Below are 12,162 nucleotides of genomic sequence, written 5' to 3' on the forward strand. Positions count from 1 at the left end.
AGTTATAAGTCGGCTTAGCAAGGAGCGCAAACAGGGGATACTACATCACCCACACAATGTTGGGATAGCGGTAATTGTGCCTATAGTCACCACGAAGGATGTAGCCAAATCTTTAGATTTTCCAAAGGTCTTATCCCACCAATCTGACAATGCGGACGTATCTACTCCAGAGTGCTCTTGCATATTGCGGTTCAGTGTTTGCAGGCCAGTAATGGCCCTGGTGAGAGATCCACTGGGTGACGCGTTGTTCGGTATGAAGGTGCAACATTGTTTTCCAAACATTGCACACACGCCCCCTGTTTCAAGGATCATATCCACCGCTATGCGATTCTGGAACGCCATCAGACTGGTAGCTGCCAGTTGTTCCTTCATGGCCACAAATCCCTGTTCAGTATAATTTCCAAGTTTTGAACATTGTAATGTAAGTAATTTATTCTATCCACATTTTTGTTTGGGGTGATTAGAAGGAAGATAGACTCCCAACCTGCTGCGATCTGATTAGCCAGCTTATACTCATCTGGTACGCCCCGGGGGATGCCAATCGCATCAATGTATGTTGGATCTCCTTCCCTCCATGCCTCTCGACGATGTCGGGAGGGTCGACCCTTCACCTCCGAATTATGAGCCGCCCATTGTATCTCCTCCACTGTGGATGGAAAAACAGACACCGGTAAGAGCAGTGAGACCAAAGTACCTAGTCCTGCCGCGTTTCGGCAGGAGTCGTATAATTTATCTACCACCCCGCCACCATAGGCCAGAACGTGGTATCAGGGGTGTAGTTTGTTTTAGAACGCCGGTACACCACGTCTCATTTATCGCCCCCAGCTTCAGACCATGCCCTGTAAGGTTTAAGCAGGTAAAATGATTAAACAGTGGAAAAATTGACTTCCTATTTACCGCGTAACAGGATAAACACTGCTTCAATATTTTTTCTTGCCAAGTAGGACACGTTTTTTCATTTGTAAAAACACTTTTCCCCAAATGAATGGTGATTGAGGGAGTTGTTGTACCCCATCGTATTTTCCCTTGTCTGGTAGGTTATCCTAATCCTTTGTAAGATGGTTTAGTCTCAATTGAAACCATATGGAGACGTCAAACCCAATATAAAAGAGTTCCCTATAGTTTTATGGTATTGCTTGCTGAGCAATAATCTTTTCAATTAATATTGGTGTTTCCCGTATCTTATTAAGTCAGAAAGTTTATCTTACCCGTCCCCTCAATTTTTCAATTGAGACCACCCTTTTACCAAAGTAGCTCCACATAGTGCTTGCCTTCTTCACCCTCCATTAACAGCGCCCAATTATCCCCCGTTTGGGAAATCCCTGTTTCAGAAATAAATTTCACAGGTTAATATGTCAGTCCAAGCTTTCCAATCTTGACCAATTTCTGCAACAAGGCTTTTCCCAATCTTTAATTTTTTGCTGTTAATGTACCACACATATTTCCCACCATCTCTTTTTGTATGGCAACCGGGACGTCGCCGAGTCCAAATATATATTTTCAATGTGGAAATTTGATTTAGTAGGTAATGTTAATTAAATGTAAATGTGTATGTTTCTCGGTTTACCCTCCCGTAAGAAGGTGTATCCTCAATTGAAACGCCTCCGCCTTTTTCTCCAACTGGAGAAAACAACCCTACTGTGGAAAGGAATAGAATCACAATCATCATTAATCTCATTGCCCCAAAAGCAATAATTGTTTTCAACATGACTTTTTGTCTTTGTTTAGGGAGTTTTCCTCTTGAAACGTTTCAATTTAGACAACCTTCTTACTGTGGGAAAGGTGCATCCGTGTCCCCTTTCAGTAACAAGGACCCTCCCACTTTGCGTTGCTCCGATGTTTCTTCTTTTATGCTGCTTATCAGCATCCAGTCTTCAAGAATCACCGTCGCTTCGTCCGTTTCCTGTTGAGAAGCAAAATCTCCCTCTGATAGTCTAAATTTGGTGTGTGTGTTTTTTTTTTTTTTTTTCTGATAGATTCGCCTCATCATCCAATTGTCATTGTGTAGTGAATAATAACAATTTGTAAGGTCTACCAAACAGGACTTCATATAAGGTCCGCCAATTGTGGATGGTAGACAACTATTATATTAACAAAATGGGAGCCATTATCACTATAAATAGTTTCTGGAATTCCATATCGTGGAATGATATCCATATGATCTAATAAAAATAAAATAAAATCTATATGTATTTTTTGAAATGGATATGTGGGTATGCATATAGATTTAAACCCTAAGCCTTGTAGTGCCGTTGTAGCAAGGCCACCTCCCCCTTGTCGAGACATAGGTCTTCCCTTGACTCAAGCCCAAATTATTTTCTTTATTGATCTTTTATTGATAGATTATGTCTCGGTGGTCTGCCAATCAAAAAACACAAAAAGACAAACTATCATTCACGCTCACACTCATAAACAGAAGAATTTAGTGTGTTCAACCAGTCTAGCATCCATAATTTCATTTTGTGGGAGTAAACTGGAGTACCCGGAGAAAATCCACAAATTCTCGAGGACGCCATGAATACCCCACATTCCGGAAGGTCTGGATCCACCCCGCATTCATTAGTAGATCCTTTAATATACACACCCCCACTCTAGCATTTTAACCGTTTGTAAAAAACTACCTTCAAGTTTCACACAAAGTTATATCCTTTTTAATGCTATCAGTTTAGCTGTTTGTTCCCCGAATTGAGGTGGGAATAGTTTCACATCTAAGGTTTTTATTTTCACAGCCGCCATGACCTAATGGCTCCCTATCAGGTTTTTTGGAAAATCCCAATTCCCTCTAATAGCATGCCAATCACCTTTTAATGCGGCCATCCAATTTTGTTTCTACTTGTTTCAGGTGATAAGATAATCTCCCCCATTTGTAAAACTAATTCATCCACGCCTATTTTATACAACATGACGCCTATGGCCTTTATTACGTCGCCTTGACTCCAAATTCTATGAACCAAGATAACACGCCTAATTTGTAAGCGAATTTCGCCCATCCCATTTTGTTCATAGACAACCCATCTACCTAAAGCGTCACTTGTTTCAAAACATGAAAGGCCCCACTAGAATTCGTGCATCCAGCGCCAAATAGAGCCTATTTACACATTTGTCTCAAACTTGTTTTAGATATGGGGTCCCCAATTTCCCAAAATTTCCCAGAATTAATGTACTACCACATCCTGTCAAAAACCCAAAACGACTAACATAACCTGTTTCTAAGCCAGATTCTGGAATTTGGAGAATTTCTCCTTTCCCTCCCTTATCTAAGCTTGTTATTGTCACTCGTTATCACTGTAACATTCAGGCGTATTAACCCCATCGTTGCTAAAGTTCTCACCAATTTGCATGCCCTTAATGCCGTAAAAGCAACGTTATTTGGTTGTATCAATTGACCAATGCTTATCCAATCCGTAATATCCTTAAAGTCATCAATATGACCTGTGACAAAGCATATTTCCTCCTGCCAGGACAACAGACAATGTTCTTTCAAGTGCACTTTGAAAAACATTCCATGTTACTCCATTCTTAGGGAAAATATGCTCATCCTAAACCAATTATTTTATTTACAATTCACCTAATTATTTGGTTGAATGCCATGAATTTTATCATGCCACTATTGCATTGTAAATTTCCCATCTGATGTCGTTAATCAGCCAAATAATTCAATACCTACTATACTTTGTAAATCACCTCATATGTTGTTTACTTAAGACACGAGTCATTTCCCATAGCCTGTTACCAAAACAAAAATCTACAACAATTAAATGAGAGAAATCAACCTTTTGTTAGACAATTCCTAATTACAAACTTTAATGTTTTAAAAACCTTATCGTCACCAATATACCATAATATTGTAAATTTTGTCATCCTGGCCTTTTTTTTCTTTTAAACAGCCAACCTCCTGGATTAAAGTATTTTGAATAATCAAAAAATTCTGAAATAGTATTAATATTATTTTATCCTCCAAAAGCTAGTTTCCTTTAACTAAGAGCCCTTTGAAATCCACAATTGCTCAAAAATGACTATTTTGGTCTATTTCCCAAATCCAAAGCTTTTTACCAAATCAACCTTTTACTGAACAGATTTTTCTATCCTCTTAATGCATTTCATTTTAAAACCCAAAATATCAATGCGAAAGCATTCGCATAACCTTGCATTTCTTGCAGCCCATGTATTGTTCTTATTTTGAAAAGTCCAAACAGAAAACGCAATTAGCCGTTAACTATGACCTCCACTCTTGCTGCGAAAACAGCATTGTTATCTTATGTTTACAAACCAGCTTTTTCCCTGTGCCCAAATACAACGCTTTTTAGAGAAGACAACCATTAAAACGTCAAATTAACCCCTCTTCCGATATTCAACTACATAACAATATTTTTTCCAAGACCCCATATATCCAGAATATGTATGCTGCAAGCACAACAATATGGCAAAAACCCATTTTCTGCCCTCAAGTTTGCTTCAGCACCCCCAAGGCCAATTATTATTATTATAATGTCTTCACGGAAGGGATCACAAAATTTTAGTCGTTTACACGGTCCGAACGCTCCCGAAAGCCCAACACAGTTAAATCGTCTGCCCCGCGGCCCACATGTTTCACTCCCATCTAATCAGCAGCCGCTGCACCAGAAACGCTTCCCCCGCAGTCGACACATTTTTTGGCAAGTCTAGAGCATAATAAAAACACAGGTGACATTCCCTGCTAAACATTTAAATGATCATTTTGTATATATTCTTTTGTCTTTTTAAACACCATCTTCCCGTTAGCGGACGGGATCAAAAACCAAGCTGCAATAAGCCATCACATTGCTGTAAATTGACAGTACATATAGGTTATATTAACAAAGCACCACCAGCACTTGGAAATAACCATTCTAATTGTTGTTATACAAGCCCAAGCATCACAAAAAAAAACCCAATTTAATTGTAATCACAAAACGTCATACCTGGATTAACCAAATCAAATACCAGTGTCCCCATTAATTTTCTAGCTCCCTTTATTTTTGTTAAACTTCCTCCGCGCCCGTCACCTATCTCGGTAAATATTTTCCCCGTCAGCCGAGGAGGCCCCGCTATTTTTTCCTTACCAAACAGTACTTTCCCGCCGCCACGGTCTTAAATATATCCCCGTTATCCGAGGGAGCCCCCACTATTTTCCCAAAGTAGTATTTTTAACTTCTCCCCGGCCTTATTTCGCCATTAGTGTCTGTGGAACAAGCTGTTACACTTTTATCCACTCACATATTATTTATATATGTATATTACCTCCATTAGTGTCTGTGGAACAAGCTGTTACACTTTTATCCACTCACATATTATTTATATATGTATATTACCTCTATGCATTAGTGCATATATTATCCTGCATTTTATGCATTTTAAGCTGGCCAGCAAACCCATATTTATTTATCCATAAATATAGCTGTGTAATATTTTTAAAGCGCTTTGTCTTTCCAATTTTTTTCCAATCCTTACAAGTTAGACGTATTTTTTGGATCGTCATCCAAACCCGCCTTACAACACGTGTTTCCCATATTTTACTTTTTTGTAGTGAGTTCGTGTGCCTCACACAGTTAACTTTATTATATCTATTTTTATTATTATCACTCCTTCGACTGTATTTCCTAGGCTTATCTTAATTTTACTGCAGAAACCACACAAACAACATACAACGTATATTCGTGCCTACCCTTTAGACACAGGACACTCCCCGGCCCCAATATTGTACCTCTAGTACAATACATTCGTGCCTACCCCTGAGACACAGGACACTTTCCAGCAAAGTGCCCCACCGTACCTGCCATTGACTAGTATAAACACAGGGTTTTATCGCCGTCACCCAGGACGCGAAACCAGCCCAACAATGGGCCTCACATACAATGTCCCTTTAACGCATTTGTAAACACCTTCACAACATGCAGACATTAATGTGGACTTACCCGAGATCCATCAGATGTCTCCCTCCAGCAGGAAAAGTCTTCAACCGCCGAGAATCCAGGCGCCCCCGTCGAAAAACTCCGGCCCACCAAGGGTTTTGAAGACGCCGTGCGCACGGTCACTTACCAGATGTCGAACAGCAGCGCCTGGGTTCTCGCTCCGGTATATTGACCTCCATGGCTCAGAAGGACCAAAATGTCAGGTTCATTAATAATTACCTTCGTCCGTAATTATCAATAACTGCAGGAAGACATCTTATTCAATTATTGACATTTAATTAAATAGAAATGGATTCAACAGGTAAAAGCCTCCGGAAGGGAGAGTTACAGCAAGTGTCCCTTACAACTTCCGAACGTCTCCTCGAATAGACATTTTCGTCCTATTCTTATGGTCACAAGTTACAGAGTTGTTGATCATTCCATCACGTATGAGTAAAAACAACATCTGGGACTACAATAACAATCAAGGTATTTTACTAATAACAAAAACAGGGACTAGACCTAACAACATTTAGATTAGAGTAATTATACAACCTCCTTGACCTAAGAATCATATAATATAATCATAATCATATAATCGTTACATACAGAAAAACCCGAAGTGTACGGTTACATAACGATAACAATATTCTTGTTATTGTCCGAATAGCCCTGTCCTCGTCACCAAGGGCCCACCAAATCTCAAGGACCCAGATTGGGTGGATTGTTTGTATAACCATCCTGGAACAGGCTGTCTAGGTTAAAGATGACTTGGCGTGACCTCAAGGCTTTTGAAAAACAGAAAGAGAATGATTTAACAAAGTAATGAATTAATACAGAGAAAAGAAAGAGAATGATTTAATAAAGAAATGAATTAATATAACTATTATAATAGTAAAACAGAATAAACCCAACACTCTGTTGGGTTTATTCTGTATTACTTTTATAATAGTCGTATTAATTCATTTCTTTGTTAAATCATTCTCTTTATATTCTCTGTATTAATTCCTTTCTTTGTTTAAATCATTCTCTTTCTATTTTCAAAATGTTTTGCGAGGTCACGAGTATTGCCAAGTCATCTTTAACCTGGACGGCCTGTTCCAGGATGGTTATACAAACAATCCACCCAATCTGGGTCCTTGAGATTTGGTGGGCCCTTGGTGACGAGGCCAGGGCTATTCGGCCAATAACAAGAATGTTGTTATCGTTATGAAAACCGTGCACTTCGGGTTTTTCTGTATGTACCCATTATATGATTATGATTATATTATATGATTCTTAGGTCAAGGAAGTTGTATAATTACTCTAATCTAAATGTTGTTAGGTCTAGTCTCCTGTTTTTGTTATTGGTAAAATACTTCTATTGTTATTGCAGTCCCAGATGTTGTTTTTACTCATACGTGATGGAATGATCAACAACTCTGTAAATTGTTTTGATTCATGGCAATAAGAAGCGTACGAAAACGTCTATTCGAGGAGACGTTCGGAAGTTGTAAGGTGACACTTGCTGTAACGCTCCCCTTCGGAGGCTTTTATCTGTTGTATCCATTTCTATTTAATTAAATGTCAATAATTGAATAAGATGTCTTCCTGCAGTTATTGATAATTACGGACGAAGGTAATTATTAATGAACCTAACATTTTGGTCCTTCTGAGCCATGGAGGTCAATATACCGGAGCGAGAACCCAGGCGCTGCTATTCGACATCTGGTAAGTGACCGTGCGCACGGCGTCTTCAAAACCCTTGGTGGGCCGGAGTTTTCGACGGGGGCGCCTGGATTCTCGGCGGTTGAAGACTTTTCCTGCTGGAGGGAGACATCTGATGGATCTCGGGTAAGTCCACATTAATGTCTGCATGTTGTGACGGTGTTTCCAAATGCGTTAAAGGGACATTGTATGTGAGGTCCATTGTGGGCTGGTTTCGCGTCCTGGGTGACGGCGACAAAACCCTGTGTTTATACTAGTCAATGGCAGGTACGGTGGGGCACTTTGCTGGAAAGTGTCCTGTGTCTCAGGGGTAGGCACGAATATATTGTACTGGAGGTACAATGTTGGGGCTGGAAAGGGTCCTGTGTCTCAGGGGTAGGCACGAATGTATTGTACTGGAGGTACAATGGTGGGGCTGGGAAGTATCCTGTGTCTAAAGGGTAGGCACGAATATGTTGTAAATGTTGCATGGTGTTTGTGTGGTTTCTGCAGTAAAATTAAGATAAGCCTAGGAAATACAGTCGAAGGAGTGATAATAATAAAAATAGATATAATAAAGTTAACTGTGTGAGGCACACGAACTCACTACAAAAAAGTAAAATATGGGAAACACGTGTTGTAAGGCGGGTTTGGATGACGATCCAAAAAATACGTCTAACTTGTAAGGATTGGAAAAAATTGGTAAGACAAAGCGCTTTAAAAATATTACACAGCTATATTTATGGATAAATAAATATGGGTTTGCTGGCCAGCTTAAAATGCATAAAATGCAGGATAATATATGCACTAATGCATAGAGGTAATATACATATATAAATGATATGTGAGTGGATAAAAGTGTAACAGCTTGTTCCACAGACACTAATGGCAAAATAAGGCCAAGTTAAAAATACTATTTTGGGAAAATAGTGGGGGTTCCCTCGGATAACGGGGATATATTTAAGACCGTGGCGGCGGGAAAGTACTGTTTGGTAAGGAAAAATAGCGGGGCCTCCTCGGCTGACGGGGAAAATATTTACCGAGCTAGGTGACGGGCGCGGAGGAAGTTTAACAAAAATAAAGGGAGCTAGAAAATTAATGGGGACACTGGTATTTGATTTGGTTAATCCGGGTATGACGTTTTGTGATTACAATAAATTGGGTTTTTTTGTGATGCTTGGGCTTGTATAACAACAATTAGAATGGTTATTTCCAAGTGCTGGTGGTGCTTTGTTAATATAACCTATATGTACTGTCAATTTGTGATGGCTTATTGCAGCTTGGTTTTTGATCCCGTCCGCTAACGGGAAGATGGTGTTTAAAAAGACAAAAGAATATATACAAAATGATCATTTAAATGTTTAGCAGGGAATGTCACCTGTGTTTTTATTATGCTCTAGACTTGCAAAAAGAAATGTGTCGACTGCGGGGGAAGCGTTTCTGGTGCAGCGGCTGCTGATTAGATGGGAGTGAAACATGTGGGCCGCGGGGCAGACGATTTAACTGTGTTGGGCTTTCGGGAGCGTTCGGACCGTGTAAACGACTAAAATTTTGTGATCCCTTCCGTGAAGACATTATAATAATAATAATTGGCCTTGGGGGTGCTGAAGCAAACTTGAGGGCAGAAAATGGGTTTTTGCCATATTGTTGTGCTTGCAGCATACATATTCTGGATATATGGGGTCTTGGAAAAAATATTGTGATGTAGTTGAATATCGGAAGAGGGGTTAATTTGACGTTTTAATGGTTGTCTTCTCTAAAAAGCGTTGTATTTGGGCACAGGGAAAAAGCTGGTTTGTAAACATAAGATAACAATGCTGTTTTCGCAGCAAGAGTGGAGGTCATAGTTAACGGCTAATTGCGTTTTCTGTTTGGACTTTTCAGAATAAGAACAATACATGGGCTGCAAGAAATGCAAGGTTATGCGAATGCTTTCGCATTGATATTTTGGTGTGGTAGTACATGAATTCTGGGAAATTTTGGGAAATTGGGGACCCCATATCTAAAACAAATTTGAGGCAAATGTGTAAATAGGCTCTATTTGGCGCTGGATGCACGAATTCTAGTGGGGCCTTTCATGTTTTGAAACAAGTGACGCTTTAGGTAGATGGGTTGTCTATGAACAAAATGGGATGGGCGAAATTCGCTTACAAATTCGGCGTGTTATCTTGGTTCATAGAATTTGGAGTCAAGGCGACGTAATAAAGGCCATAGGCGTCATGTTGTATAAAATAGGCGTGGATGAATTAGTTTTACAAATGGGGGAGATTATCTTATCACCTGAAACAAGTGGAAACAAAATTGGATGGCCGCATTAAAAGGTGATTGGCATGCTATTAGAGGAAATTGGGATTTTCCAAAAACAACCTGATAGGGGGCAATTATGTCATGGCGGCTGTGAAAATAAAAACCTTAGATGTGAAACTATTGCCACCTCAATTCAGGGAACAAACAGCTAAACTGATAGCATTAAAAAGGATATAACTTTGTGTGAAACTTGAAGGTAAATTTTTACAAACGGTTAAAATGCTAGAGTGGGGGTGTGTATATTAAAGGATCTACTAATGAATGCGGGGTGGATCCAGACTTTCCGGAATGTGGGGTATTCATGGCGTCCTCGAGAATTTGTGGATTTTCTCCGGGTACTCCAGTTTACTCCCACAAAATGAAATTATGGATGCTAGACTGGTTGAACACACTAAATTCTTCTTTTTATGAGTGTGAGCGTGAATGATAGTTTGTCTTTTTGTGTTTTTTGATTGGCAGACCACCGAGACATAATCTATCAATAAAAGATCAATAAAGAAAATAATTTGGGCTTGAGTCAAGGGAAGACCTATGTCTCGACAAGGGGGAGGTGGCCTTGCTACAACGGCACTACAAGGCTTATGGTTTAAATCTATATGCATACCCACATATCCACTTCAAAAGATACATTAACAGATTTTATTTTATTTCTATTAGATCATAATTGATATCATTCCACGATATGGAATTCCAGAAACTATTTATAGTGATAATGGCTCCCATTTTGTTAATATAATAGTTGTCTACCATCCACAATTGGCGGACCTTATATGAAGTCCTGTTTGGTAGACCTTACAAATTGTTATTATTCACTACACAATGACAATTGGATGATGAGGCGAATCTATCAGAGAAAAAAAACGCACACACCAAATTTAGACTATCAGAGGGAGATTTTGCTTCTCAACAGGAAACGGACGAAGTGACGGTGATTCTTGAAGACTGGATGCTGATAAGCAGCATAAAAGAAGAATCATCGGAGCAACGCAAAGTGGGAGGGTCCTTGTTACTGAAAGGGGACACGGATGCACCTTTCCCACAGTAAGAAGGTTGTCTAAATTGAAACGTTTCAAGAGGAAAAATCCCTAAACAAAGACAAAAAGTCATGTTGAAAACAATTATTGCTTTTGGGGCAATGAGATTAATGATGATTGTGATTCTGTTCCTTTCCACAGAAGGGTTGTTTTCTCCAGTTGGAGAAAAAGGCGGAGGCGTTTCAATTGAGGATACACCTTCTTACGGGAGGGTAAACCGAGAAACATACACATTTACATTTAATTAACATTACCTACTAAATCAAATTTCCAAATTGAAAATATATATTTGGACTCGGCGACGTCCCGGTTGCCGTACAAGGGGTCAATCTATGGTGGGAAATATGTGTGGTACATTAACAGAAAAAAATTGAAGATTGGGAAAAGCCTTGTTGCAGAAATTGGTCAAGATTGGAAAGCTTGGACTGACATATTAACCTGTGAAATTTATTTCTGAAACAGGGATTTCCCAAACGGGGGATAATTGGGCGCTGTTAATGGAGTGTAAAGAAGGCAAGCACTATGTGGAGCTACTTTGGTAAAAGGGTGGTCTCAATTGAAACATTGAGGGGACGGGTCAGATAAACTTTCTGACTTAATAAAATACGGGAAACACCAATATTAATTGAAAAGATTATTGCTCAGCAAGCAATACCATAAAACTATAGGGAACTCTTTTATATTGGGTTTGACGTCTCCATATGGTTTCAATTGAGACTAAACCATCTTACAAAGGATTAGGATAACCTACCAGACAAGGGAAAATACGATGGGGTCTAACAACTCCCTCAATCACCATTCATTTGGGGAAAAGTGTTTTTACAAATGAAAAAACGTGTCCTACTTGGCAAGAAAAAAAATATATATTGAAACAGTGTTTATCCTGTTACGCAGTAAATAGGAAGTCAATTTTTCCACTGTTTAATCATTTTACCTGCTTAAACCTTACAAGGCATGGTCTGAAGCTGGGGGCGATAAATGAGACGTGGTGTACCGGCGTTCTAAAACAAACTACACCCCTGATACCACGTTCTGGCCTATGGTGGCGGGGTGGTAGATAAATTATACGACTCCTGCCGAAACGCGGCAGGACTAGGTACTTTGGTCTCACTGCTCTTACCGGTGTCTGTTTTTCCATCCACAGTGGAGGAGATACAATTGGCGGCTCAGAATTCGGAGGTGAAGGGTCGACCCTCCCGACATCGTCGAGAGGCATGGAGGGAAGG

The sequence above is a fragment of the Stigmatopora nigra genome, chromosome 8, assembly GCF_051989575.1.
Source record: "Stigmatopora nigra isolate UIUO_SnigA chromosome 8, RoL_Snig_1.1, whole genome shotgun sequence".
In the NCBI taxonomy this organism is placed as follows: domain Eukaryota; kingdom Metazoa; phylum Chordata; class Actinopteri; order Syngnathiformes; family Syngnathidae; genus Stigmatopora; species Stigmatopora nigra.